Source organism: Bos indicus x Bos taurus, chromosome 1 (genome assembly GCF_003369695.1).
Source record: "Bos indicus x Bos taurus breed Angus x Brahman F1 hybrid chromosome 1, Bos_hybrid_MaternalHap_v2.0, whole genome shotgun sequence".
NCBI classification, from domain to species: domain Eukaryota; kingdom Metazoa; phylum Chordata; class Mammalia; order Artiodactyla; family Bovidae; genus Bos; species Bos indicus x Bos taurus.
The window spans coordinates 8896347-8924336 of record NC_040076.1 but is presented as its reverse complement, the minus strand read 5'-3'; positions in this window follow the sequence as shown (position 1 = coordinate 8924336).

Here is a 27990-nt window from a genome sequence, read left to right as displayed (position 1 = left end):
CACTCATCCCAGTGGATGGGTCGGGGAACTGAGTGGTTTGGCCACCCTTTCCAAAGTGCAGATGCCTCACAAAGAATGAGGCAGGTGACATTTAAGTAGTGGGTTCTGAAGAGGGTCAATACTGCAAAGTTCTGAGGTTCTGAATCAAAGTGGGTATCTTTAATCAACACTCAAAAACTACATACTGTGTTGACTGAGGCCAAAGGTCAATGCTGCATGTGTGCGTGCTAAGTCACTTCAGTTGTGTTTGACTCTTTGAGACCCTGTAGACTGTAACCCGCCAGGCTCCTCTGTCCACAGGATTCTCCAGGCATGAATACTGGAGTGGGTTGCCATGCTGTCCTCCAGGGTATCTTCCCAACTGAGGGATTCAAACTGCATCTCTTGTCTCCTGCATTGGCACCTCCTCTTAGCACGAGCACCACCTGGGAGCCCAAAGGTTAATGTTACTACACTCTTATTGGAGGGAGAGGAGTGCAGAGTCACCCATCCCCGTGTTGTAAGCGGATCCTCACATGTGTAAAGTTCTAAGACGCACAGAAACAGGCTTTGGTACTGAAATTGAAGACCTAGTGTACTCAAGAATCTTCACAGCTTCTAATGAACATATTTTCTTTTTAGGAATGAAGGAAAAGTCTCCCATTTTGAGCTACTCTTTTATGTCACTTCTACAAAATGGCATGCAACTCTATAAATATTTTTTTTAAAGATACAGTTTTGTAAGTATTTAATATATTGCTAATTTGATTTTGAATTGTAAATGTCAAGTATTCTGTTTGGAGGTTTTTATGTTTTATTATAATGTGTTAAAAAGGAAAACTACATTTTTAGAAAGTTTTATGAGTAAATTTAATGTACTAAAAACAAAAAATTAAAAAAGTTTGCATGTGCAGCCATCCATTTTTGGTTTTAATGGGTGCATTGTACCCTTTGATGATCTGTTTGATGCTTTTCCTTTTCTCCTATGCCCTCTCATTTCCATGGAGTCATTAAGGTATGTCTGTATGTTTGCCCCATCTTTCTCTAGCGCTTACTGGTTTTCCAGTATTTAAATATCCAACATCCTCCATTTTAACATTCCATTCCTTGCCTCTCCTTCTATCCTTTTGTCAACAACAACAACAATTAATCAGTCAATCTAAGAAAGAAACGGAAAGTTTTATTGGAAACAATTGAAGATTATTACCTGGGAAAAGCCACTCTGAGAACTGTTCCACCCATTAAAGTTCAAAGCACAGTAATACAAGTTTTTGAGGCAGAGGGCTGTGCTTCTGTCCATGATGGATTATTGACAGCTTAGACAATCTAGTGAGTAGTGGATCAGGGGTCATCGTGGCCTCTTACAAGATCAAGAAGGAATGTTATTTTTTAGGGAGTTGCTGGTCCCAGTAGAATGCTTTTTTTTTTTTTTTAATGGTTGAGCAGGTATTTCTGCAGTGGGGAGGATGAGGAGGTTTTGTAGATGCATAATGCAGATACACAATGAACAGTGGGGGTGGGGAAGGGCAAGACAAATGGCAGAGGAAGTTTTTTTCATGTTTAAATTTTTCTTGCTATAAAATATAAATTTTATTTTTAACTATTTCTTCCCCCACCTTTCTTTTTATTTGTCCCTTTTAAAAATATTTATTTATGCTCATTGCCTCTACTTCTTTGCCAACTTAGACCCCTCATCCTTCTCTATCTGGTTTATGCCAGTTAATCTCCTGTATCACTTCTGTCATTAACAGGATCTGTTAGACCCATGCTAACACTCCATTGGATACTTTTTTGGCCCAGTTTATTGGATTTTTTATATGTCTCTTCCTTATTCTGAAATAATAATACTTGCCTTCCTTGGCATTTTTAAAATCGTTTTGCAATGGCAACCCACTCCAGTATTCTTGCCCAGGAAATCCCATGGACAGAGGAGCCTGGTGAGCTACAATCCATGAGGTTGCAAAGAGTGGGGGATGACTGAGCGACTAACACTTTCTTTCAGAGGAAAAGTTTTTCATTCTTTTTTAAGTCTCTTAAGCTAATCTGCTCCTTATCACACAATTATTCAATATTTAATATCTTAATTTTGTTCCTATTCTAATTTAAACTCTATTTCTATGTGGTTTCATCCTTTTACGTAAGTATGACTATGATGTACATTCCAACCAGTCCCAATATACGTCTATCAGACGAACTTCTTTTCTTAGCTCCAAGCCCACTTTCTTATCTCCATCACTATACAAATATATTACAGATACTCAAAGGTTAATATATACAAAACTACACCCGTGATCTCCTCCCTGCTTCATAACTGTCAGTAGTTCGTATTTTGTTTCTCATTATATGACCAGCAGGTACCAGTGGTTCAGACTAGATTTTGGGGAGCCATTCTTTACTTCTCTATTCAAATATGCACTGTAAAAAGTTAACAAATGCTGCTAACTTACAGTGTAAATATCTTTGTATTTCACCCATTTTTCTATCCTCACTCATACCATCCTCAGATATACCAACTTCATTCATTTCCAAGACCATTGAAATATTTTCATAACTTTATCTTGCAGCAATTCTTATACTTTGGCCAATGATGTACAAACATGAAACTTGCTATTATTTTAAAAAGGCTTCCCTGGTGGCTCACATGGCAAAGAATATGCCTGCAAAGCAAGAGACACAGGTAAAGGAGTCATGAAACCAAGTGTGGCATGACCCAGACTGACATAGGAATGTGTTATGGACTAGAAACATGTGCTACTCTCTTTAAAGGGGGAAGCCACCATTGGTTTTAGCTGATTGTTCCACAAGAGAATATAGACTTGGTGTTTCTTGACCATAAAATTTTTTAAGGAAAGCTGTGCTTACTTGTCTTTTGCTATGAACAGCAGACATGCAATCTTTTGCTTAACACCTGCATTCCTCGATGGATTCTAAGCCACCAATTTTATTGTCCAGCACCTAGCAAGTGCTCAGAAATTGTTTTTGCATAAATGAATACATGAATGAAAACAGGAGAACAGAGGAGGAAGTGAATTATTCTTCTTACATTATTGTTGTTTAGTTGCTAAGTCACATTCAACTCTTTGCAACCCTGTGAACTGCAGCACACCAGGCTTCCCTGTCCTTTCTTATATAGGGCAGGGGGAAAAAGACTGACAGTGAGAAAAATTAGAACATTTAACATAGCTTAATCTTAAAGAATGAGTAGGATTATCCCAGTCAGTAAGCGTGTTTCAGGCTAAAAAGCAGCATGTGCAAATATACAGTTGTGTGAAATTGTGTGACTCATTAAGAAAACCCTAAGTCCCTTAACATTGTTATTGTGTGGTCCACAGGGATGGATATAGATGATGAATTCTCCAAAAGAATGCTATCATCGGGCATGCTTTGCCCCAGTATTTGTACTTTACTTGATATGAGTTAGGGAGACAAAGATTTGTGTTTCAGAAATATAATTGAAGCAACATTATGAAGAATGAATTCTAGGGGAAAGAAGATAGGAATCCTGGCAAAGTAGTTACTATAATAACTCAGGTACAAGATGCTTAAGTTACAAATTGAAGAAAAGATACAGGGTAGATGGAAATCAATTTAAAAGATATTTAGAAGTAGAAGGAACAATTCTACATCCTATCTCCTTAGGACAACAGCCATACTAGATATTTGTTCTTTTGGGGAAAAAAAAAATATATATATATATTTCCTCTGTGTATTTCCCTAAACTTCTCTGGTGGCTCAGATGGTAAAGAATCCACCTGCAATGCAGGAGACCTGGGTTCTATCCCTGGGTTGGAAAGATTCCCCTGGAAAAGGGAATGGCTACCCTGTCCAGTATTCTTACCTGGACAATTCCACGGCCGGTGGAGGAGCCTCGCAGGCTGTAGTCCATGGTGTTGCAAAGAGTCAGACGCAACTGAGGGACTAACACTTTCACTTTTCACATGTTCCCAAATGACTCTCTATGCCGGGACTGCATTCATCTTTACTGATGACTCAGTGAGTAACGGAGAAGGCAATGGCACCCCACTCCAGTACTCTTGCCTGGAAAATCCCATGGACGGAGGAGCCTGGTAGGCTCCAGTCCATGGGATCGCTAAGAGTCAGATATGACTGAGCGACTTCACTTTCACTTTTCACTTTCATGCATTGGAGAAGGAAATGGCAACCCACTCCAGTGTTCTTGCCTGGAGAATCCCAGGGACGGGGGAACCTGGTGGACTGCCGTCTATGGGGTCACACAGAGTTGGACAGGACTGAAGCGACTTAGCAGCAGCAGCAGCAGTGAGTAAAGAACCCTCCCGCCAGTGCAGAGACACAGGAGATGTGGGTTCAAACCCTGCGTCAGGAAGATTCCCTGGTAACCCATTCCAGGATTCTTGCCTGGGAATCCCACGAACAGAAGAGCCTCCAAAGGGTCACAAAGAATCGGACATGACTGAGCAACTAAGCATGCATACCTACCCAAGGAAGGTAATACTTATAATCTTATTTGTCCTTTAAAACCTTGCTCCTCAAAATGTGGTCTCAGAACCAATAGCAATGACTTCACTTGGGAGCTTGCTGGAAATGTAGAATCTTAGGGACATCTAGATCTAGTGGACTAGAATCTGCTTATTCACAAGATTCTCAAGGGACTTTTAAACACACTAGCTTTTGACAAGAGCTATTTAAATCCCAGCTCAAACTTCATCTCATCCAAGAAAACTTTCTGGGCTTTTCCAGTCTTTCTAATCCAGCAAAATAAATAAAGCTGACTCCTATTATGTTTACAAGTTTCCATGTATCAGTTTATTTGTATCATAGTTATTTATACACAAGTATTTTGCCTCTCCCTAAATTGTCAGGGACAGGTTCTGGTCATTTTATAACAGCCCTGCCCATAGCTCCTCTGCAGAACTTGGCTCACTACAGGCTTTTCCCGAGAGACAGTGAAAGCAACTTCTTTTGATTCCATTGGCAGCCAGGTTGTACCTCCATGTCTTATGATGAAGCATATTGTTGCTTTCATCTCACAATAATAATTACTTGGTTCCAGTATCACTACAGATGGTGACTGCAGTCATGAAATTAAAAGACGCTTACTCCTTGGAAGGAAAGTTATGACCAACCTAGATAGCATATTCAAAAGCAGAGACATTACTTTGCCAACAAAGGTTCATCGAGTCAAGGCTATGGTTTTTCCTGTGGTCATGTATGGATGTGAGAGTTGAACTGTGAAGAAGGCTGAGCGCCAAAGAATTGATGCTTTTGAACTGTGGTGTTGGAGAAGACTCTTGAGAGTCCCTTGGACTGCAAGGAGATCCAACCAGTCCATTCTGAAGGAGATCAGCCCTGGGTGTTTTTTGGAGGGAATGATGCTGAACCTGAAACTCCAGGACTTTGGCCACCTCATTCGAAGAGTTGACTCATTGGAAAAGACTCTGATGCTGGGAGGGATTGGGGGCAGGAGGAGAAGGGGACGACAGAGGATGAGATGGCTGGATGGCATCACTGACTCGATGGACGTAAGTCTGGGTGAATTCCCGGAGTTGGTGATGGATAGGGAGGCCTGGCGTGCTGCGATTCATGGGGTCGAGAAGAGTTGGACATGACTGAGCGACTGATCTGATCTGATCTGATCATTAACTAGCGTTACATTTTTTCATTTATATTTGGTAGCAACATTAAAGATGCCACATCTGTTCATTTAAAAACCACAGAATCGATATGACCAGATGATGGACTTCTTATTGGTCGCCATCCTAATGTAACATTTTCTGAATTCTGGTCATATCAACTTGAAAGTGATCTCCTTCAGAGCTCATCATAAATTGATTTGTCCATCAAAAAAATCACTGAATTTCCTGAGATCTATGTTATTATATAGCTCTTGCTGCTGCTGCTAAGTTGCTTCAGTCATGTCCAACTCTGTGCGACCCCATAGACAGCAGCCCACCAGGCTCCCCTGTCCCTGGGATTCTTCAGGCAAGAACACTGGAGTGGGTTGCCATTTCCTTCTCCAATGCATGAAAGTGAAAAGTCAAAGTGAAGTCACTCAGTCATGTCTGACTCTTAGCGACACCATGGACTGCAGCCTACCAGGCTCCTCCTTCCATGGGATTTTCCAGGCAAGAGTACTGGAGTGGGGTGCCATTGTCTTTTCCGTATATAGCTCTTACATATTTATAAAACACAACCTTTCTTAATTTTTGCCTATTGATTTTATGCTTGGGCTTTTAGGAAAAAAAGAAAATTCTACACTAGGCTATTTAGGTATTATCTGACAAAAATTTTCCATTTTTGGATGGTAAATTGAGTCAAGGTTCTTTAAAAAAAATGGGTCACTCAAAACATCATTTTCCCTTAAGCAGCAGAGTGTACTTGAATGGTTTGGACTAAATGTTTCAGATAAAGGAAGCACTCTTTCAAAAATAACATGCAGTTAACAGCTGGAAAAGAAGTAGTGAAGCGTTAAACTGTCCATTATGCTTAAAGAATAACTTGGCTAAAATCCTTCCTAGCCATTAAAAGCACTGAGTGTACTTTCGGACTTTATGTAACTATACTTAGCATGCCTGTTAAAGCCATTTATCAATATTTTTTATTTATCATTTAGACTAAATAATTAATTCATATCAATTTGGAATGTCTCCCTCTTTTTAAAAAATAATACAGGTTATTTTTAGTTTCCATGAGATGTGCTATAAATATTTTAGAAATTAATAATAATGAGACTCTTTGGAAGGAACCAGTAGGCATTTTAAAGGTTAGCAAGGAGTGTCTTCAATTTAAAATTATTCCACTGGCTTTGTTGTACATGCCTGTGTGCTCAGTGGCTCAGCGGTGTTTGACTTTTTTGCGATCCCATGAACTGTAGCCCGCCAGGCTCTTGTGTCCCTGGGATTTTTGCAAGCAAGAGTACTGAAGTGGGTTGCCATTTCCTCCTCCAGAAGATTTTTCCAACTCAGAGACCTAACCTGTGTCTCTTGAGTCTCCTGAATTGGCAAGTGGATTCTTTACTGCTGAGCCACCCGGGTAGCTCTGTTTTGGTTGTCAGGCTTCTTTAAATAATTCAGACAGAAAATTAGGTAACACTTGAAGTTGAGTGAGGGGGTGGGCAGAGACAAAGAGGCAACAGCATTATGGTGTGTGTCAGTGCCAACTGTTCATAAGGTAATTTTCTTGTCCTTGTTACTGATCTGAGGGATTGAAAGCAAAGGACTGTACACTTAGTTGACTGAATGCCTGTCAGTTTAAAAAATAAACTTTCAGACTTTCTTTCTTTTCACCTTTTTTTTTCTTTGAATAGAGGAAAGGATATTAGCATTTCTTGAATGTCTTTGGTGGTTTAGAATACTTAATGTGTTGTAATAAATTTGATACGTGATTAGCGCAATAATTGGGCTCTGGTGGGATGAAGAAATTTAGGCTTAGAAGGAACATGGGCAACCCACTTCACTATTCTTGCCTGGAGAATCCTAATGGACAGAGGAGCCTGGCAGGCTACAGTCCATGGATTCACAAGAGTTGGACACAATTTAGCAACTAAACCGCCAATGACATGGTAGTAGTTTAGTTGCTAAGTTGAGTCCGACTCTTAAGAACCTATGGACTGTGGTCCACCAGGCTCCTCTGTCCATGGGATTCTCCAGATAAGAATATTGTAGTGGGTTTCCATTTCCTCCTCCAAGAAGGAATATTAATCTGCTCTAAATTACAGTGATAGTTTCAGAGTGGGATTTAAACTCAGGCTAGCTTAGAGTCATCAGTAGATCAACCATTATCGTGGCATCCATCATTTCTGCTAACCTGTCACCTGTCTTCTCTTTGAAGAGACTGTGCATTTTCCCCTGTGTCTCCTACTTTTTGTTTGCCTTCCACATTTCCCATCCTTCTTCACCTTTTTTCTTTTTCTTCCTTTAGGTTCCCTGAATTTTTGTAATTTGGAATTTAGGAAACTATTAGCTGCTATTTGCTTCTGCCACGTTATCTGTCATTTCAAATTCTGGCACTCAGACTATATGTATATTAGTCATTTTCAATTGATATTTTATGTTCCGTTCTCTTTCATTTTTTCCCAGTTTCTTTTCCTGTGTGTGATTCTCTTTATTTTATATGGATATGTCTTTTAGGTCAAAACTGTATTCTACTATATCCAGTCTGTTTTTAAAACTATTCACTGAGTTTTTAATTTTTAGATATTTCATTCTTAGTTTTAAAGTCTGAATAATTTTTAATTGAGTCCAAATTTCGGTCAAAATTATCCATCTTTTAATATTGGTGTGCTGTGGTTCATGGGGTCACAAAGAGTCAGACATGACTGAGCGACTGAACTGAACTGAATATATTTTTTCACTGTTTTTCTAAATTTTCTTGTTCATGTGATTTTCACAGCTATCATCTCCATTACTTTCATGGCATTAAGCAAAATCAACATTTTATTATTCTAATAATTGGCTCTTCCATTTGTATTGACTGAAATATGTTTAGTCATGTGTCTGTTCTTCTTTTGCCTGGAACAATGCAATACAAGATGCAGTGTATAAAAAATTCTAGTGTCTCTGGATACTGTTGTCTTCTACAGAAGGCTGATCCTAAATGCTGGCAAGCAGCCTGATTGGGAGCAAGTCTCCTTAATCCTGTCGGGAATTCAGCAGAGTCAAGATTTGCTTGCAGTTTTCATAAAGCTCATTCTATTTCTGTTTCAACACTGTTCTAAATATTTAGGTCTCCATGGGCTCCAACTGAGATCTCAGAGTGTTTACTAAAGCCCTTGTTCCTTGGTCAGATCTGAACTCCAGTTTTGGCTTCTTAGTACATAAGTTTACCAAAACTTCACTCTGAATTTCAGTAGCTTTTGGCTTATTTTCTAAAATTGCTGCTCCATTAAGCTTAACAATTTGGCACATGTCTCAAAATGAGAAACCTCCTACTGTCACACCCATTTCTCTCCACCTTTTCTTCTTTATATGGTCTAAGCACATCAATTCTTGATGACCTTGCCAGCTCCAAACTCTCCAATGTTGACTTTCCAGACCTGTGCTACTATTTAAAGTTCTTCTGTCTTAGACTTGGACTTTAGATGATTTTGCCACTTTTCTCTTGTATTGGAATTTAGAGTGTTAAATAGTTGGATAAATGGGTTTTAATATGTGTTCACTCGTACTGTGTATGGGCACTTGAAAAAGTACTTAATTTCATTAATTTCAATGAGGAATTAGCTTTCTCATGTATAATATGAAGACAATGCTATTTAGCTTATAGTGTTACTGTGAAGATTAGGCAGTGTATGTGGAATATTTTGAGTAGACTCAGTACACTGAACTGTACTTAAAAAGTGCTTTGTAGACAATGTGTTTTTTCATGACATTCAAAACAAAAATGTTATCATTGTTAAAGACAAAAGCCATAAAATTTCCCACATTAATTAGATTTTTTATATCTATGAAACTTGTATGTATTACACAATAGAAGAATAAGACTAACACCATTAAAGATAGTATAATAAATGTCTTCAAGTTGAACTCTAAGTATTACATTAAAAATTAAGACTCTGGGTACCAATATATTATCACTTCCATATTTAAAAGTGACACATTTTAAATGATGCAGTTATTCTCAAGTAGAAGAAGCCAAATGCAGAGATTGGAAGTGCATTTGATTTGTGTTGAGGAGCATAAATATAGTCCAAGACTGAAAAAATAAATTTTGAACTTCAACATATTCCTAGAATAAAATAGTATTAAATATATATGTTAGGATAACAATGTTCCTACATACCTCCTTCAGAGGCATTAGTCATGTCTGGCTCTTTGTGACCCCATGGACAAGTCCATGAAATTCCCCAGGCCACAATACTGGAGTGGGTGGCCTTTCCCCTCTCCACAGGATCTTCCCAACCCAGGGATGGAACCCAGGTCTCACACATTGCAGGCAGATTCTTTACCAAGTGAGCCACAAGGGAAGTCCTAGGATACTGGAATGGGTAGCTCATCCCTTCTCCAGTGGATCTTCCCAACCCAGGATTGGTCTTCTGCATTGCAAGTGGGTCCTTTACCAACTAACCTATCAGGGAAGCCCAAAATATAAAAGTATTAAAGATATATGTTAGGATAACAACATTCCTACACACCTCCTTCAAAGACATTGCTGCTGCTGCTGCTAAGTTACTTCAGTTGTGTCTGACTCTGTGCAACCCCATAGACGGCAGCCCACCAGGCCCCGCCGTCCCTGGGATTCTCCAGGCAAAAACACTGGAGTGGGTTGCCATTTCCTCCTCCAATGAATAAAAGTGAAAAGTGAAAGTGAAGTCGCTCAGTCGTGTCCGACTCTTAGCGACCCCATGGACTGCAGCCTACTAGGCTCCTCCGTCCATGGGATTTTCCAGGCAAGAGTACTGGAGTGGGGTGCCAAAAGACATTACTATTTATCAAATTTTTTTATCTTGAATATGACTACCAAATCCTAAAAATATAATAATGTATAGAATTTGTTACTTATTTTTATAGCAGTATATTTGTAAAGAAAATTATGATTCCTAAGAAATTATTTCATTTCTATCAATTTGATTTTATTTAAAATAATGAAAAGCATTGTAACATAAAATGAGCTAAAATGATATGAACAAGTACTCGAGTGCTTACAATTTTAAATGATTAAAATATTTAATCAGTGTATGAAGTGTCAATATTTCATTTGGAAAGTTTTGAGTAATTTTTAATAGTTCTACCTAGGGAATAGAGTTGTACAGACAGTATTTTTTTTAATGATTTCTGAAATGGACTTGAAAAAAACATTCAAAATCATTTGAAAAGCAGCATATAGTAGTTTTATGACAATATTGTATGCCTTTTGAAATTATATAGCCATTTTCCATTTTAACAGTTTTAAAAAGTAAGTTTCTTAAGTCCCAAAAAGGTAGAGTAGAATCATATTAGGCAAGAAGGTTATATGTGTGTGTGTGTGTGTGTGTGTATTTATTTATTTATGGGTGACTAACACCCGTGGTGGATGCATGTTGATGTATGGCAAAACCAATACAATATTGTAAAGTAAAAAATAATAATAATAATAATAAAAAAGGAAAGTATTGGCTTCACCTTTGTAAAATAAATTAAGTAAATGCATAGCTTGAATTAAAATTCACTTTAGACACATGATATCCATTTCAGCTGGAATAAGTTATTACTTGATAAATTGTTTCATCATTTTTTCTTATTATTAGTAATTACTTTTGCACAAAATATATGCAATAAAATTGAAATTACTGAATTAAAATTCACTTTAGATACATGATATCCATTTCAGTTGGAATAAGTTATTACTTGATAAATTGTTTCATTTTTTCTTATTAATAATAATTACTTTTGCACAAAATATATGCAATAAAATTGAAATTACTTATTATTATAATTATTTTACATTTTGAAATCTACAAATGGTCAGTTTTGAGATACTTAGATTGTGATATATTTTACTGGCATTTAGTTTAACTTCTGTTGTTTTAATTCTTATACATTAAATAAAACAACTTGCTTTTTGAAGTTCTGCTTTAAATTTGTACTCATAGCTAAGATGTGAGTAATTCAACAATTTTCTCCTTTTCACAGTTTTTTCACTGAATTGAATCTCTTTAAGTCTCCAACCAGAGGAAAAATCAAGTAATTACAGAATTTTTAAAATTTGCTTATATATGGCAATGGCAACCCACTCCAGTACTCTTGCCTGGAAAATCCCATGGGCGGAGGAGCCTGGTAGGTTGCAGTTCATCCAAGAGTCGGACACGACTGAGTGACTTCACTTTCACTTTTCACTTCCATGCATTGGAGAAGGAAATGGCAACCCACTCCAGTGTTCTTGCCTGGAAAATCCCAGGGACGGGGGACCCTGGTGAGCTGCCGTCTATGGGGTCGTACAGAGTCGGATACGACTGAAGTGACTTAGCAGCAGCAATGAGCAAAATAAATATCACAGTTGGCAGATTTGATTTTCTTGGGCTCCAAAATCAATGTGGATGGTGACTGCAGCCATGAAATTAAAGGACGTTTGCTCCTTGGAAGAAAGCTGCGACAAACCAAGACAGTGTATTAAAAAGAAGAGACATCACTTTGCCGACGAAAGTCTGTGTAGTCAAAGCTACGGTTTGTCATATATCTTTTTCTTTGTATTTCTAAATCCAAATGCTTCATGTTATCTTATTTTAAGACTCATTTCAGTAGAAATCATTAAACCTCACATAGTGATAATCTTTTGTTTTGTAATCTTTTATGTTCCCCTGCTCCTGGGGAAAATTTTAATTCCTGATAGAATTTTACTTGTGATATTTATTTCATGGTAGAGTACAGATCCGGAGAAGGCAATGGCACCCCACTCCAGTACTCTTGCCTGGAAAATCCCATGGACGGAGGAGCCTTGTAGGCTGCAGTCCATGGGGTTGCAAAGAGTCAGACACGACTGAGCGCCTTCACTTTCACTTTTCACTTTCATGCATTGGAGAAGGAAATGGCAACCCACTCCAGTGTTCTTGCCTGGAGAATCCCAGGGACGGGGGAGCCTGATGGTCTGCCGTCTATGGGGTTGTACAGAGTCGGACACGACTGAAGTGACTTAGCAGCAGTAGCAGCAAGGTTCCCTCTGCCTTAACAATAACATATTTGGATGTGAAGGAGGCTAAAAGATAATTTACTTCCAGTACTTAGGCTACAACTAAGAGCTATAAAGCTAATGTAGCTTGATCAAATTTGTACAGCAAATGAGTGGTAGGAATAGAAACAGGAGGAAGTAAATGCAAAATGGAGTGACTTTCAGCTGCTGAGTCTTCTATAAGTGCCTTAAAAGTATTATTTCTTTAAATCTAATATTCCTTTAAGATAGATTTTTCCCCTTTTGTAGGTAAGGAAGCTAGATCTTGGGTAGAGTAAGATGACTATGAAAATGACATACTGTTTTCCCCAAGTAAAACATGTGAAGATGTTTAAGTACCCATGGGGAGATAGACAATAAACCTTAGTGCAAATAATTGCCTCCATCACCCATCTTGATGATACTATATTTATTAGTGGTCAGACAGACACAGTCGCTGTGGTGTATTAGCAAACAGAGCTTTCTAGACTAATGTACAAGGAGAGTTTTATCCAGTCATAAGGTTCCATATTTCTTTAACCTTCCAGTACCAATAATTCAGCCTCATTTTCTGCCCCTCTGTGGGAAGTCTAATCTTTCTCTATGTCTTCCTCCTCATGTATATCTGTGGAAAGCTCAGGGAGGGCCACAAGTGGTCTCTTTGCCCTCTGGGCCATCTCCTTGGCTCGTCTTCTCTGCTCTAATTCTTTACTTTTCATCTGTAGACCAGTATTCTTAGGGTATGGTGTTCCTGCCACTGCACTATTGTTATCTACGTTGTAGACACAGTCCTTCAGTTTTTCACAGTTAAAGATCAGGCCATAAAATTCAATAAGGTTGTGTTGCAGCAGTGAGAATTCTAAATTGGCTGCTGAGCATACCCTAAGCCCCCTGCAGCTGATCTCTACATCTAAGCCCCCTGCATCTCTACATTTCAAGGAGGGTGGCCAGGTAAACCACAGGATGCCTGATTCAGTTTGAATTTCAGAAACTAACAAAATAACATTTTAGTGTAAAATTGATCAAAATATCAGAACACAGCACTAAACGGAAAAAAAAAATGTGATCTCTATCTGAAATTTCAATTGAACTGGATGTCTGTACATTTTTATTTATTTATTTATTTTTTTAAGGTAATTTATTTTATTTTATTTTTAAATTTTATTTTATTTTTCAACTTTACATAATTGTATTAGTTTTGCCAAATATCAAAATGAATCCATCACAGGTATACATGTGCTCCCCATCCTGAACCCTCCTCCCTCCTCCCTCCCCATACCATCCCTCTGGGTCATCCCAGTGCACTAGCCCCAAGCATCCAGTATCGTGCATTGAACCTGGACTGGCATCTCGTTTCATACATGATATTTTACATGTTTCAATGCCATTGTCCCATGGGTTTAAGGAAACCTGGGTCCTAAAATTAGTGTTCCCAAACTTAGAAAATAAAAATGTACGCATATATATGTACATTTTTATTTTCTAAGTTTGGCAACACTAATTTTAGGACCCAGGTTTCCTTAACCCCATGAGAGTTCTTCCCAGAGTTCAGTTGTCTAATTTCACATGTCCTTCCTTTTAACCCTTAGATATATCATTTACCATATCAAATTTTAAAAGTACAATTAAAATATGTAAGTTGTGCTTTTCTTTGATAGTTAACATCAGAAGCCCTGACCCATTTACAGGCTGTGGACATAAGCATGATTACTTAATCCTTCTGAATCTACTTTTACCTTTTGCTGTGACCTAAATTTTATCTGTTGCTATGGCCTCCTAAAATTCATCTGTTAAATTTTAATACCCAATGTGACAGCATTTGGAGGCAGGGCCATGAAGAGAGAGGCCTCATGAATGAGATTTATCCCCACTGTAAAAAAGACTCCTGCTCTTTACCCCACGGAAGACACAGTGAGAAGATCTGTTCAGTTCAGTCATGTAGTCATGTTCAACTCTTCATGACCCCATGGACTGAAACATATTAGGCTTACTGGTCCATCACCAACTCCCAGAGCTTGCTCAAATTCATGTCCATTGAGTCAGTGATGCCATCCAACCATGTCATCCTCTGTCATCCCATTCTCCTCCTGCATTCAATCTTTCCAGCATCAGGATATTTTCTAATGAGTCGGTTCTTCACATCAGGTGGCCAAAGTATTGCAGCTTCAGCTTCAGCATCAGTCCTTCTTATGAATATTCAGGACTTATTTCCTTTAGGATTGACTGGTTTGATCTCCTTGCTATTCAAGGGACTCTCAAGAGTCTGCTCCAACACCACAGTTCAAAAGCATCAATTCTTCAGCACTCAGCTTTCTTTATGGTCCAACTCTCACATCCATACTTGACTACTGGAAAAACAATAGCTTTGACCAGACAGACATTTATTGGCAGTGATACCTCTGCTTTTTAATATGCTGTCTAGGTTTGTCATAGATTTTCTTCCAAGGAGCAAATGTCTTTTAATTTCATGGCTGCAGTCACCATCTACAGAGCCCAAGAAAATAAAGTCTGTCACTGTTTCTATTGTTTCCCCATCTATTTGCCATGAAATGATGGGATAGGATTCCATGATCTTAATTTCTTGAATGTTGAGCTTTAAGCCAGCTTTTTTGTTCTCCCCTTTCACTTTCATCAAGAGGCTCTTTAGTTCCTTTTCACTTTCTGCTATAAGGTTGGTGTCATCATATCTGAGGTTATTGATATTTCTCCAAGCAATCTTGATTCCAGCTTGTGCTTCATCCAGTCAGGCATTTCACATGATGTACTCTGCATATAAGCATCTGCCTGCAATGCAGGAGACCTGGGTTCGATCCCTGGGTCAGGAAGATCCCCTGGAGAAGGAAGTGGCAACCCACTCCAGTACTCTTGCCTGGAAAATCCCATGGACAGAGAAGCCTGGTAGACTACAGTCCATGGGATCACAAAGAGTTGGACACGACTGAGCGACTTTACTTTTCACTCTGCATATAAGTTAAATAAGCAAGGTGACAACATATAGCTTTGACATACTCCTTTCCCAATTTGGAACTGGTCCATTGTTTCATGTCCAGTTCTGACTGTTGCTTCTTGACCTGCATACAGGTTTTTCAGGAGGCAGGTCAGATGGTCTGTTATTACTGTCTGTTGAAGAATTTTCCACAGTTTGTTGTGATCCACACAGTCAAAGGCTTTAGCATAGTCAATGAAGCAGAAGGAGAGGTTTTTCTGGAATTCTTTTGTTTTTTTCTATGAGTCAACAGATGGAACACTTAATCTCTGGTTCCTCTGCCTTTTCTAAGATGGCCACTATAAACCTGACCTTGGGCTCTGGCTAGATACCGAATCATCCAGCACCTTGCTCTTGGACTTCCCAGCCTTCACAACTGTGAGAAATATATGGAATCTGTTATGGCAACAGACATCCATATTTTGGCTCAGCTCAAACTTATAAATCTTGCCTTTCATGGTGGCTATGAGAATTAGGGGAGATAACAAAGGAAAAGGCACTAAGAAAACACATTCAGATTCAACTATAAAGAAATACGTATGTTTCATGTTGTCTTGGCAGTTATATCTTACATGGCTTCATTTCATGGGATAATAATGGGGAGAATTTGGAAGTCACACTCATATGGTAGAAGAGAAATCAACAAAAAGGTCAAAATATCCAGTTTTTGGTCCCCTTTCTCTCTGGATGTCTTCTCTCTGGACCATAGTGTGTTTCCTGATTCGAATCTCAAATATTTCTGATTGAAGTTCTCCAAACTGCCTCTGCCCTTTTATGTTTCTGCTGTTATTGTTCAGCCACTAAGTTCAAGTCTTTGCAACCCATGGACTATAGTAACCAGGTTCCTCTGTCCTCCACTATATCCCGAAATTTGCTCAGATTTATGTCCATTGGGTCTGCTATCTAACCATCTCAAAACTTTGGCATCCACTTCTCCTTTTGCCTTCAATCTTGCCCAGTATCAAGGACTTTTCCAGGGAGTCAACTCTGCATCAGGTGGCCAAATTATTGGAGAGTCATCTTCAGCACCAGTCCTTCCAGTGAATATTCAGGGTTGATTTCCTTTAGGATTTACTGGCTCGATCTCCTTTCAGTCCAAGAGACTCTCAAGAGTCTTCTCTAGTACCACAATTCAAAAGCATCAGTTCTTTGGTGATCAGTCTTTATGGATCAAGTCTCACATTCATGTATGACTACTGAAAAAGCCACAGCATTGACTATATGGATCTTTATCGACAAAGTGATGTCTCTGATGCATACTGTAAACCTCACGCTTCACTGAAGTTGGCCATGTGTGGTAAGTCCCTCAGTCCTTAATCTTAGTATTTTGTGTGACCTGACCTTAATTTTTGATGTTCAGTCTCATGGGGTTTGGTTTACTTCTGTTCCTCAATGGGTATATGTAAGCTCTCTTTTAATACAGACTGTTTTCATTTCATTTGGAATCTTTAAGAGTTTTAAAAGGAAGAGTCCTGTCTCCTCTCTTGATATTTAAAAAGTTCTTTCCAAATTATTTCTCGAAAATTTTGCTTTCTCCAGTTAGTTTTAAATTCTTCTTCTTTTTTTTTTTCCCTTTCTGACATGTTAATGTATTCCTTGAGTTAAATGGTATCAAAGACTCTGGAAAATTAACTGAAACATTTCTAAGATTCCCACATGACATGCTTTTGGAATCCAAGAGTCAGTGAGCTTTTGTTCCTAACTTAACAATTCATTTGAGCCTAAAAATATGTTTTCTTTTAGTGTGACTATTGCAAAAAGAAAAAAAAAAGTCAAAAAAATCAAGGTAGCAAAGCAAAATAAATTAACAGGTATACACTACATATAAAAGAATAGATAAGAAATAAGGATTTAGTGTATAGCACAGGAAACTATATTCAATATTTTATAATAAACTAATGAAAAATAACCTGAAATATACATATATATGAATAACTGAATCACTTTGCTGTACACCTGAAACTAACACAATATTGTAAATCAAGTATATTTTAATAAAATTTGAAAAAAAAAACTGAGCAAAGCATTCATTTGAGTACTGCTCTAAGGGCACACCAAGATATATAACTTTTATGTGATTTTCCCCTTTTCCTAGAAGGGTAATATCCTTCAAGATTTACTAATTCCACTTCTACCTTCCAAGGTAGTTATCTAGCAATAAACATATTTTGTTTATAACATTAAATGACTAATAAAACTCTGTGAATAGTTTAATTGTTGACTTGAGATCTATGGAGATAATTCCTGCATGTTGCTGCTTTTAAGACACATAAAATTCCAAAATGGAGCTATTTTTTAGAAAAAAACAGTTCTAAATGCCATGAGAAATGTTACTTCTTTGGCAGGACTGCTTCTCTGTTGTTGACTAGTTGGCACATTCATTGTGCTATCAAATCCTATCATTTATCCATGCTCAAAAATTACTCAGACATTAAATAAAATAATTTGGCAAACCAAATTTATGTGTTCTGTGAAAAGAGAAACAGTTTTCATGATCAATTATTTGAAAGTTCACTTAAAAATATTTTGTGTTCATTAACATTTTAAAGTATTTCCTTTTTGCTACGGAGAGGAAAGGAGGAATCATGTTCTTTGTACACTTTGATAAATAAAATTTTACTATATGAAGTTTAAAGTCATTTTTATAAAATATAGTGTTTTTATGTAACATTTGACTTTATAACAGTAGAATTTTCTATATTATTTGATCTCAAATTTAAAAAATAATAAGCCCCAAATTTCTAATTATTCTTGTTTGGAATAGTTAGAAAAAGAATGGAGAATTGCCAAATAAAATACAAAGTGCTCAGTTAAATTGAATTTCAAATAATTTTTTTAAAACATAAGTATGTCTCATGCAATATTTGGGATATGATACCATAAAAATATTATTTATATGAAATTCAAATTTAATTGAGTATCCTGTATTTATATTAGCTAAATGTGCTAAAACTAGAAGGAAACTCAAGCAGATGATACAGAAAAAAATTGTGGTATTTATCAATGAAGTTTGGGTTGGAAGTATACTTGTATCTTGGAATACAGCTCTAATTTTATTAGCAGTGAAGTGAGAAAGTTATGTACTGCACCTTCTTAGAGGAAGTCATTGCACTCCATGGGTGGGGCCAAAGTCCCCTTGGATTTTAGAGATAAAAGAGACACACAGAGACTGAGGGATTTGCCTAAGCTAGCAAATGGTACAGTTAAGACTACTCTACATGGCAACAGTCCATTTGTATCCAAAGACACCCCAACCCCCATCCATCACTTAAATGCTCCACTTCTATGAGGGCATTGCCACATACCAGACAGTTGCTCATCTGCAAAGTTCTTAATTTGCATGATAAGACCTGTCTTTCAGGGTTGTAAAGGCTTGTTAAAACATAGTTGTAACATAATATACATGGTACTCACTTAACCTAAATATTTATTTTTCCTTGTTAAACCCTTACATTTCTTTGAATCTCTGGGATCATGACAAGCATCAGAAAAAAGGACTTGGGAATGAAATTGATGGGCTAGGGAGATTATTTTGAATAATTTATTTGGAAAGATAAATGAAAAAAAAAACAAAAACGGGGAAGAAATGCCTTTTTATATCAGTGCCTATTTTATCCACTACCAGGCATAATAAGTTTTCAGATATTGCATGGAAAGTTGTAGAGATGGAGATCCTGAAACATATTTAGTAAGGAAGGGAGATAGAGAATTTATGCTAATAGGCCTAGTGTTACTCACTTTAGGTATGCGTATTCATGTTAGAATTAATGTTACTTGTGTTTATTGTGCCTTGCTCATTATTCTATTTCAAGTAATTACAGCTCTCACAGCTTAATCTCTAATTTTGTTTCATAAGTATTTTTCAGTCAGTTAAGTTGCTCAGTGGTATCCAACTCTTTGTGACCCCATCGACTGAGGCACTCCAGGCCTCCCTATCCATTACCAGCTCTAGAGCTTGCTCAAACTCATGTCCTTCGAGTTGGTGATGCCATCCAACCATCTCATCCTCTGTCGCCCACTTTTGCTCCTGCCTTCAATCATTCCCAGCATCAGGGGCTTGTCTAATGAGTCAGTTCTTCACATCAGGTGGCCAAAGTATTGGAGCTTCAGCTTCAGCATCAGTCCTTCCAATGAATATTCATAACTAATTTCCTTTAGGATGGACTGGTTTGATCTTCTTGCAGTCCAAGAGGCTCTCAAGAGTCTTCTGGAACACTTCTTCAACAATTGATGCTTCTCCAACAATTGATGCTTCAAAAGCATCAATTCTTTGTGCTCAGCCTTCTTTATGGTCCAACTCTAACATCCATATCTGACTACTGGAAAAACCATAGCTTTGACTAGATAGACCTTTGTTGGCAAAGTAATGTCTCTGCTTTTTAATATGCTGTTTACGTTTGTCATAGCTTTTCTTCCAAGGAGCAAGCATCTTTTAATTTCATGGGTGTAGTCACCATCTGAAGTGATTTTGGAGCCCAAGAAAATAAAATCCGTCAGTGTTTCCATTGTTTTCCCATCTATTTACCATGAAGTGATGGAACTGGATGCCATGAACTTAGTTTTTTGAATGCTGAATTTTAAGCCAGCTTTTCTACTCTCCTCTTTTATTTTCATCATGAGGTTATTTAGTTCCTCTTCACTTTCTGCCATAAGGGTGGTGTCATCAGCATATCTGAGGTTATTGATATTTCTCCCCACAATCTTGATTCCAGCTTGTGCTTTATCCAGTTTGGTATTTCTCATGATGTACTCTGCAAAGAAGTTAAATAAGCAGGGTGGTACTACATAGCTTTAATGTACCTGTTTCCCAATTTGGAACCAATTCATTGTTTCATATCTGGTTATAACTGTTGCTTCTTGACCTACATAACCGTTTCTGAGGAGACAGGTAAGATGGTCTGTTATTCCCATCTCTTGAAGAATTTTCCACAGTTTGTTGTGATCCACAAAGTCAAAGGTTTTAGCATAGTCAGTGAGGCAGAAGGAGATGTTTTTCTGGAATTCTCTTGATTCTCTATGATCCAATGGATGTTGGCAATTTGATTTCTGCTTCCACTGCCTTTTCTAAATCCAGTCTGAACATCTGGAAGGTCTCAGTTCACAAACTGTTGAAGCCTAGCTTGGAGAATTTTCAGTGTTACTTTGCTAGTGTGCGAGATGAGTGCAATTCTGTGGTAGTTTGAGCAGTTTTTGGCATTGACTTTCTTTGGGATTGGAAGAAGACTGACATTTTCTAGTCCTGTGGCCACTGTTGAGTTTTCCAAATTTGCTGGCATACTGAATGTAGCAGTTTCACAGCATCATCTTTTAGCATCTGAAATAGCTTAGCTGCAATTCCATCACCTCCACTATCTGTATTCATCCTGATACTTCCTAAGGTCCACTTGTCTTTGCACTACAGGATTTCTGGCTCTAGCTGAGTGATCATGCCATCATGGTTATCTGGGTCATCAAGATCTTTTCTGTATAGCTCTTCTGTGTATTCTTGCCACCTCTTCTTAATATTTTCTGCTTCTGTTAGTTCCATACTGTTTCTGTCCTTCAATGTTCCCTTGGTATCTCTAATTTTCTTGAAGAGATCTCTAGTCTTTCGCATTCTATTGTTTTCCTTTATTCCTTTGCATTGATTACTGAAGAAGGCTTTATTTATTTATAATTATTATTATTTTTTTTACTTTACAATATTTTATTTGTTTTGCTGTACATCAACATGAATCCACCACGGGTGAGTTTGAGTGAACTCAAAGTTTGAGTGAACTCAAAGTTTGAGTGAACTCAAGTTTGAGTGAACGTGTTCCCCATCCTGGACCCCCCTCCCACCTCCCTCCCTGTACCATCCCTCTGGGTCATCCTAGTACGCCAGCCCCTAGCATCCTGTATCCTGCATCGAACCTGGACTGGCGATTCATTTCTTATATGATAGTATACATGTTTCAATGCCATTCTCCCAAATCATCCCACCCTTTCCCTCTCCCACAGCGGAGACAGTGTGAATAGCAAGACAGTGTCATGAACAGGATCAGCAAGACAGCTCATGCTATTTTTGAGGACAGATTAACAGAATCCTGAAAAGATAAATAGAAAGGCCCTCATTTTGGAATATCAGTAGAGTGCAAGCTAAGAGGTATATCTGGATTTGGTGCATAATCTTTGAGCCACACAGATGTACATAGGTCAGCTCTTGGCCATGACATTACCAGTATGTGCTCTGAAATCAGCTGCTTAGCATGACTCCACTACAGCTTCCTCATTTGCAAAGTGAGTATGATAAGGCCATTTTTTGTAATACTGTTGTAAAGGCTTACTAAGGCATATTTATAGCATGATATAAATGGTTGATGGAGAAGGCAATGGCACCCCACTCCAGTGCTCTTGCCTGGAAAATCCCATGGACAGAGGAGCCTGGTAGGCTTCAGTCCATGGGGTCGCTAAGAGTCGAACACGACTGAGCGACTTCACTTTGACTTTTCACTTTCATGCATTGGAGGAGGAAATGGCAACCCACTCCAGTGTTCTTGCCTGGAGAATCCCATGGACAGAGGAGCCTGGTGGGCTGCCGTCTATGGGGTCACACAGAGTTGGACACGACTGAAGCGACTTAGCAGCAGCAGCAGCATAAATGGTTGGCACTTAATGAGTGGTAGTTATTTTTATTAATATGCTTGAAGCCAAGACCATTGAATTAATTTTCCACAGAGATAAGAAATAAGCTTTTTGACAATATTTTTTCCCTGCTATGAGATTAATAGCTAGATGATCACCAATGAGCCCATTCAGCTATTGTGACAAATAATCTATAGTGCCTGGACAATAAAATCTTTAGTGATACCATTTATGCTTATTGTGGTTTCAGCTTTAAGATACTATGTGTACCAATTTGCTTGTTTTGCTTTTCAGTGATGAGACAAGTTATTTTATACAATTTACATTTTTATGACTGCTAATTTCATTACTGGAATTGAAATAAATGGCAGTTCCAGAGATAGGCTTCTAGCCAAGCTCTAGTATTCAACAATGCTACTCTCCAATTCTCACTCGTCATTAGATGTACTATGTATATGCAAGATTGTTGAACCTGGAAAATACGTTTTCATTTAAGATACTAAATATATTGAGTAGTTAAATGGTGTGGACATCACAAAGTTTTAGAACATTCAGTTCAGTTCAGTTCATTTGCTCAGTCCTGTCCAACTCTTTGTGACCCCATGAACCGCAGCATGCCAGGCCTCCCTGTCCATCACCAACTCCCGGAGTTCACTCAGACTCACGTCCATTGAATCAGTGATGCCATCCAGCCATCTCATCCTCTGTCGTCCCCTTCTCCTCCTGCCCCAGTTCCTTAGGTGAACTCAAATTGGTGCTAGAAAATCCCTTTACAGTATTTGAAACTATTGACTTGTTTGTTGATTAAAAAATATACAGTGAAGAACTCTATCCAAAGTATATGCTAATTTTTTTTCATTAAAGACCAAGAAATAAACAGAAAATCCACTGTAAGAGCACAGATGAGCATTTTTCAAAAATTTTTGAGAATCTCTGAGGAAAATAAATTAAGAAGAAGCATGGGAAAAGTCATTTTGTCTCCAGTCTTTATACAGCTTTGTGAAAAGTCACTAAAGTAATCCCGTCAGAGTCAAAGTAACTAATTTAAATTTATGGAGCTTTCCTGAAAATAACTCAATTAAAAATATCACAAAAAATATTTTAAAATATCTTTTTTAATAAGAAAAAACAAGTCAAATTATTATTATACTTACAATGTATTATAATTAAACAGTATTTTGCATCATTTCTCAGAAATGTGCAGTTTCCTTAATGCCATTAGACTTTAAACTGTTTTAGCACATTAACTGTGTTTTATCCTTTGCTTTTCTGACAAGTCATCTAAAATGTGGTAAATTTGCTCTCACTACAATTTCAACAGTAACTCACTGAGGGATAGAATGTAGTTTTCCAGAGTATTATTGTACTTTTAAATACTGTGTTTTGGTTATCTCTTTGGTCCTTAGTTCCTACATGAATCTGCACTACCAAAGCCTGTCTTGAATGTGACATCTTCAGCAGACCGTAAGACAGGTGCCTACTGGTCTCATCCCCAATGTCAAAAGCCACTGCAATTACTTAAAGTCTGCCAAAACCTTTTAGCCTTTTCCAGCAATTGACATTATTGGTCTTTATTAGTTTTTAAATAGCCTGAGAATCTTTTATGCAGGTCAAGAAACAACAGTTAGAGCCAGACATGGAACAACTGATGGGTACCAAGTTGGGAAAGGAGTATAGCAATGCTGTATACTGTCACCTTTCTCATTTAACTTATATGCAGGGTACATCATGCAAAATTCATATGCAATGTTTGGATGAATCACAAGCTGGAGTCAAGATTGACAGAAGAAATATCAACAACCTCAGATATGCCAATGATACCACTCTAATGGCAGAAAGTGAAGAGGAACTAAAGAGCTTTTTGATAAGTGAAAGAGGAGAGTGAAAAAATTGGCTTGAAACTCACCATTCAAAAAATGAAGATCTTGACATCTGCTCTCATCACTTCAGGGCAAATAGATGGGAAAACAATGGAAACAGTGACAGACTTTATTTTCTTGGGCTCCAAAACCACTGTGGATAGTGACTGCAGCCATGAAATTAAAAGACATGCTTCTTGGAAGAAAAGCTATGACAAAACTATACAGTATATTAAAAAAGCAGAGATATTACTTTGCTGACAAAGGTCTGTCTAGTCAAAAATATGGTTTTTCCAGTAGTCATGTATGGATGTGAGAGTTGGACCATAAGGAAGGCTGAGGGCTGAAGAATTGATGCTTTTGAACTGTGGTGTTGAAGAATCTTGAGAGTCCCTTGGACTGCAAGAAGATCAAACCAGTTAATCCTAAAGGAAATCAGTCTTGATTATTCTTTGGAAGGACTGATGGCTGAAGCTGGAATGCGAATGTTTTGGCTACCTGATGTGAAGAACTGACTCATCAGAAAAACCCCTGATGCTGGGAAAGATTGAAGGCAGGAAAAGAAGGGGACAACAGAGGATGAGATGGTTGGTGGCATCACTCACTCGATGGACATGAGTTTGAGCAAGTTCTGGGAGTTAGTGATGGACAAGGAAGCCTGGCATGCTGTAGTCCATGGGGTCACAAAGAGTTGGATATGACTGAGAAATTGAACAACATGGTTTTTCTAGTAGTCATATAGAGATGTGAGTGTTAGACAATAAAGAAGAATGAGCACTGAAGAACTGATGTTTTTGAATTGTGGTGCTGGAGATGACTCTTGAGAGTCAATCCCAGAGGAAATCAACCTTGAATGTTCATTGAAAGGACTAATGCTAAAGATGAAACTCAACATTTTGGCCACCTTATGCAAAGAACCGACTCATTGGAAAAGACCTTGATGCTGGGAAAGATTGAAGATGAAAGAAGGAGGCAGCAGAGGATGAGATGGTTAGATAGCATCACCAACTCAATGGACATGAACTTGAGAAAACTCTGGGAGATAGTGAAGGACAGAGGAGCCTGGAAGGCTGCAGCCCATGGGGTCACAAACAGCTGGACATGACTTAGCAACTGAACAGCCATGTTTTTAAATCTATACTCAAGGGTACTAGAAATTGCCAAAATATCAACCATGTCTTTCTTGAGAGACATATTTATAGTTATATAAATTATAGAGTCATAAAATTGAGTTTATTCATTTAATTACATATATATATATATATATATATATATATATATATATATATATATATATAGTTGGTTATCTATTTTAAATATACCAGTGAGTTCATGTCAATCTCAAACTCCCAATATATCTTTTAGTTGCAGATAATCGTAAGACATTGTTTTCATGAATTTTGTTGTTTGTTTATTGGTGGGAGCCTATAACCTTAATTTCTGTTTAAGTTCAGTTCAGTTCAGTTGCTCAGTCGTGTCTGACTCTTTGTGACCCCATGAATCGCAACATGCCAGGCCTCCCTGTCCATCACCAACTCCTGGAGTTCACTCAGACTCACATCCATCAAGTCAGTGATGCCATCCAGCCATCTCATCCTCTGTCGTCCCCTTCTCCTCCTGCCCCCAATCCCTCCCAGCATCAGAGTCTTTTCCAATGAGTCAACTCTTTGCATGAGGTGGCCAAAGTACTGGAGTTTCAGCTTTACCATCATTCCCTCCAAAGAAATCCCGGGGCTGATCTCCTTCAGAATGGACTGGTTGGATCTCCTTGCAGTCCAAGGGACTCTCAAGAGTCTTCTCCAACACCACAGTTCAAAAGCATCAATTCTTTGGCACTCAGTCTTCTTCACAGTCCAACTCTCACATCCATACATGACCATAGGAAAAACCATAGCCTTGACTAGACGGACCTTTGTTGGCAAAGTAATGTTTAGCTTATGTTCAGTAATAAAGTAATACTTAGATTCTTAAGACAGTTAAGAAATATGCTTTAAATCTTTGCTAGAGTTGTTGGATTTCCGCTGAACATCTATTTCCAGGGGATGGAAAGTTAACACTTACATATCCCAAGTACCCAAGCAGCTAGGGTTCTAGAAATGAATTGCATTCTCTGCCTAGATTTGGAACATTTCCATGGTTCCAGGTCCCAGGTCCCTGGATTGAGACTATAATAGTATGTTATTCAACATATTAAACATGCTGTTTGGTGGGGTCCAGACTGGCCAAGTGATTGGTACATGTAGGGTGGATTCCGTGCACTGAGACTTGCTCCTGGGGCTCTGATTAAGACAGGATGTTCCAGACTTTCCAATGAACACGAAATTTACTTTGTTACTTGAAACACATAGGAGGCTTGTTTTTCAACACCAAGCCCCAAATAATTCAAATGAGTTGCTTTTGCACTTATTATTTTGGCTTCATAATTTGTAAAAACAATTATAAATAGGTAGATTGCATTGTTAAATGGCAAAAGCCTTCGAAAATGAGAGGCTACTCATTAGTATTTATTATACCTGTGTGTACGACTATAATCCAGTTTTTGTTTTGCAGTGTAAATCCTAAAATGTGTTATATTGTTTCTGTCAACTTTGGTTGCCAACATAAAGTCAATATAAGTTGGTTTTGCAGGAGTTTACATATAATCTTTAACAGCTGGACTCGAAAATAGTTCAGGTTTTAAAGTTGGAAATAACTTCAATTTTACTAGGTAAAGAAATACAAATCTGAGAGGAAGGATTAGGTGATGTAATTTCTTCTGTTTGATACTAAAATTCCATAAGAATATATATTCGAGAAATGTAAAAATATGGCTGAGTTGCACTTTTCTCTGACTTTGAGAAGTGTGGGCAACTGAATGCATTTTATGAACATTTTTTATGCCTTGTAAAAAGAGCATTACACATATATTTTTAATTCTATGTAACAATGAGCTTACTTTCTCTCTGCTTTTATACTCCTTTCTGGTTTACTACCTTAGGCACTAAATCAAGAATCTAATATGTTGAGGGAAAGGGGTTGCATATCAAAAGCTTCTTTCTTCAAGCAAGTATTTGGTGGATTCCCACATGTCTACTGAAATAGAAACTAGTGAATACTATGTATGCATATCACAATATTCTTTTCAAGACTTTGGCAGCAAAATTATTTAAGTATGACTTTCTATCTTGAAAGCCAAACATGGGTTTATGAGGAGGGGAATATAACTAGAAATTACTTCTTACAAGGTTAAGGAGCTTTTGGATTAAAGATCTAGTAGTACTAATTAAAATATTATGGTTTTCAAGGGAAGTGGTGAGTTGCATTTGATTTATTCTGCATAAAGTAACATCATCTCTCAACTCATCTAATGTTACCAATGGAGTCAAGCCATTTTGACATAGGTGGATTTGATGTTTTAAATTTGGTGTAAATACACAATTAACTGCAATTTATACCTAATCACAATTTATGCAGTGTGCACTGGGCACTCTCTTAAGAGATCGGGTCAGCATAGTGCACAGCAGAATTAGTTTAATCTTCGTGGGTTCTGCATCCCCAGTATCTGGATCCAAATTCTGACTCTCATATACAGTCTCTGTGATTCGGAGACTATCATTGAACACTCAGCTGCATTTTTATTTTTTATTTAAAAGGAGGATTATAACTGTATCTACTTCATGCCATGGATATGAGCATCTAATGGAATTATTCATGATTTTTAATAGAAATTCTCTCAAATAAATAACTTTGTACTGCTAATTGATTTCAAAGGCAAGGAAAAAAAGAATTATTCTGCTTATATATAAATTGACTCAGCTGATAACTTGCTGAAAAAATACTGGATATATCGTACGAAAATGTAAGAGTAATTTTTTAAAAAGTATGAAGCAGCCTTCTGAAATGTGGCTTCCACTCAGGGTAGCTTTGCTGGTGGACAGTGAATGTGGCTGGCTGCTGGGTGCAGGCAAATTACACACTCTGGATCCC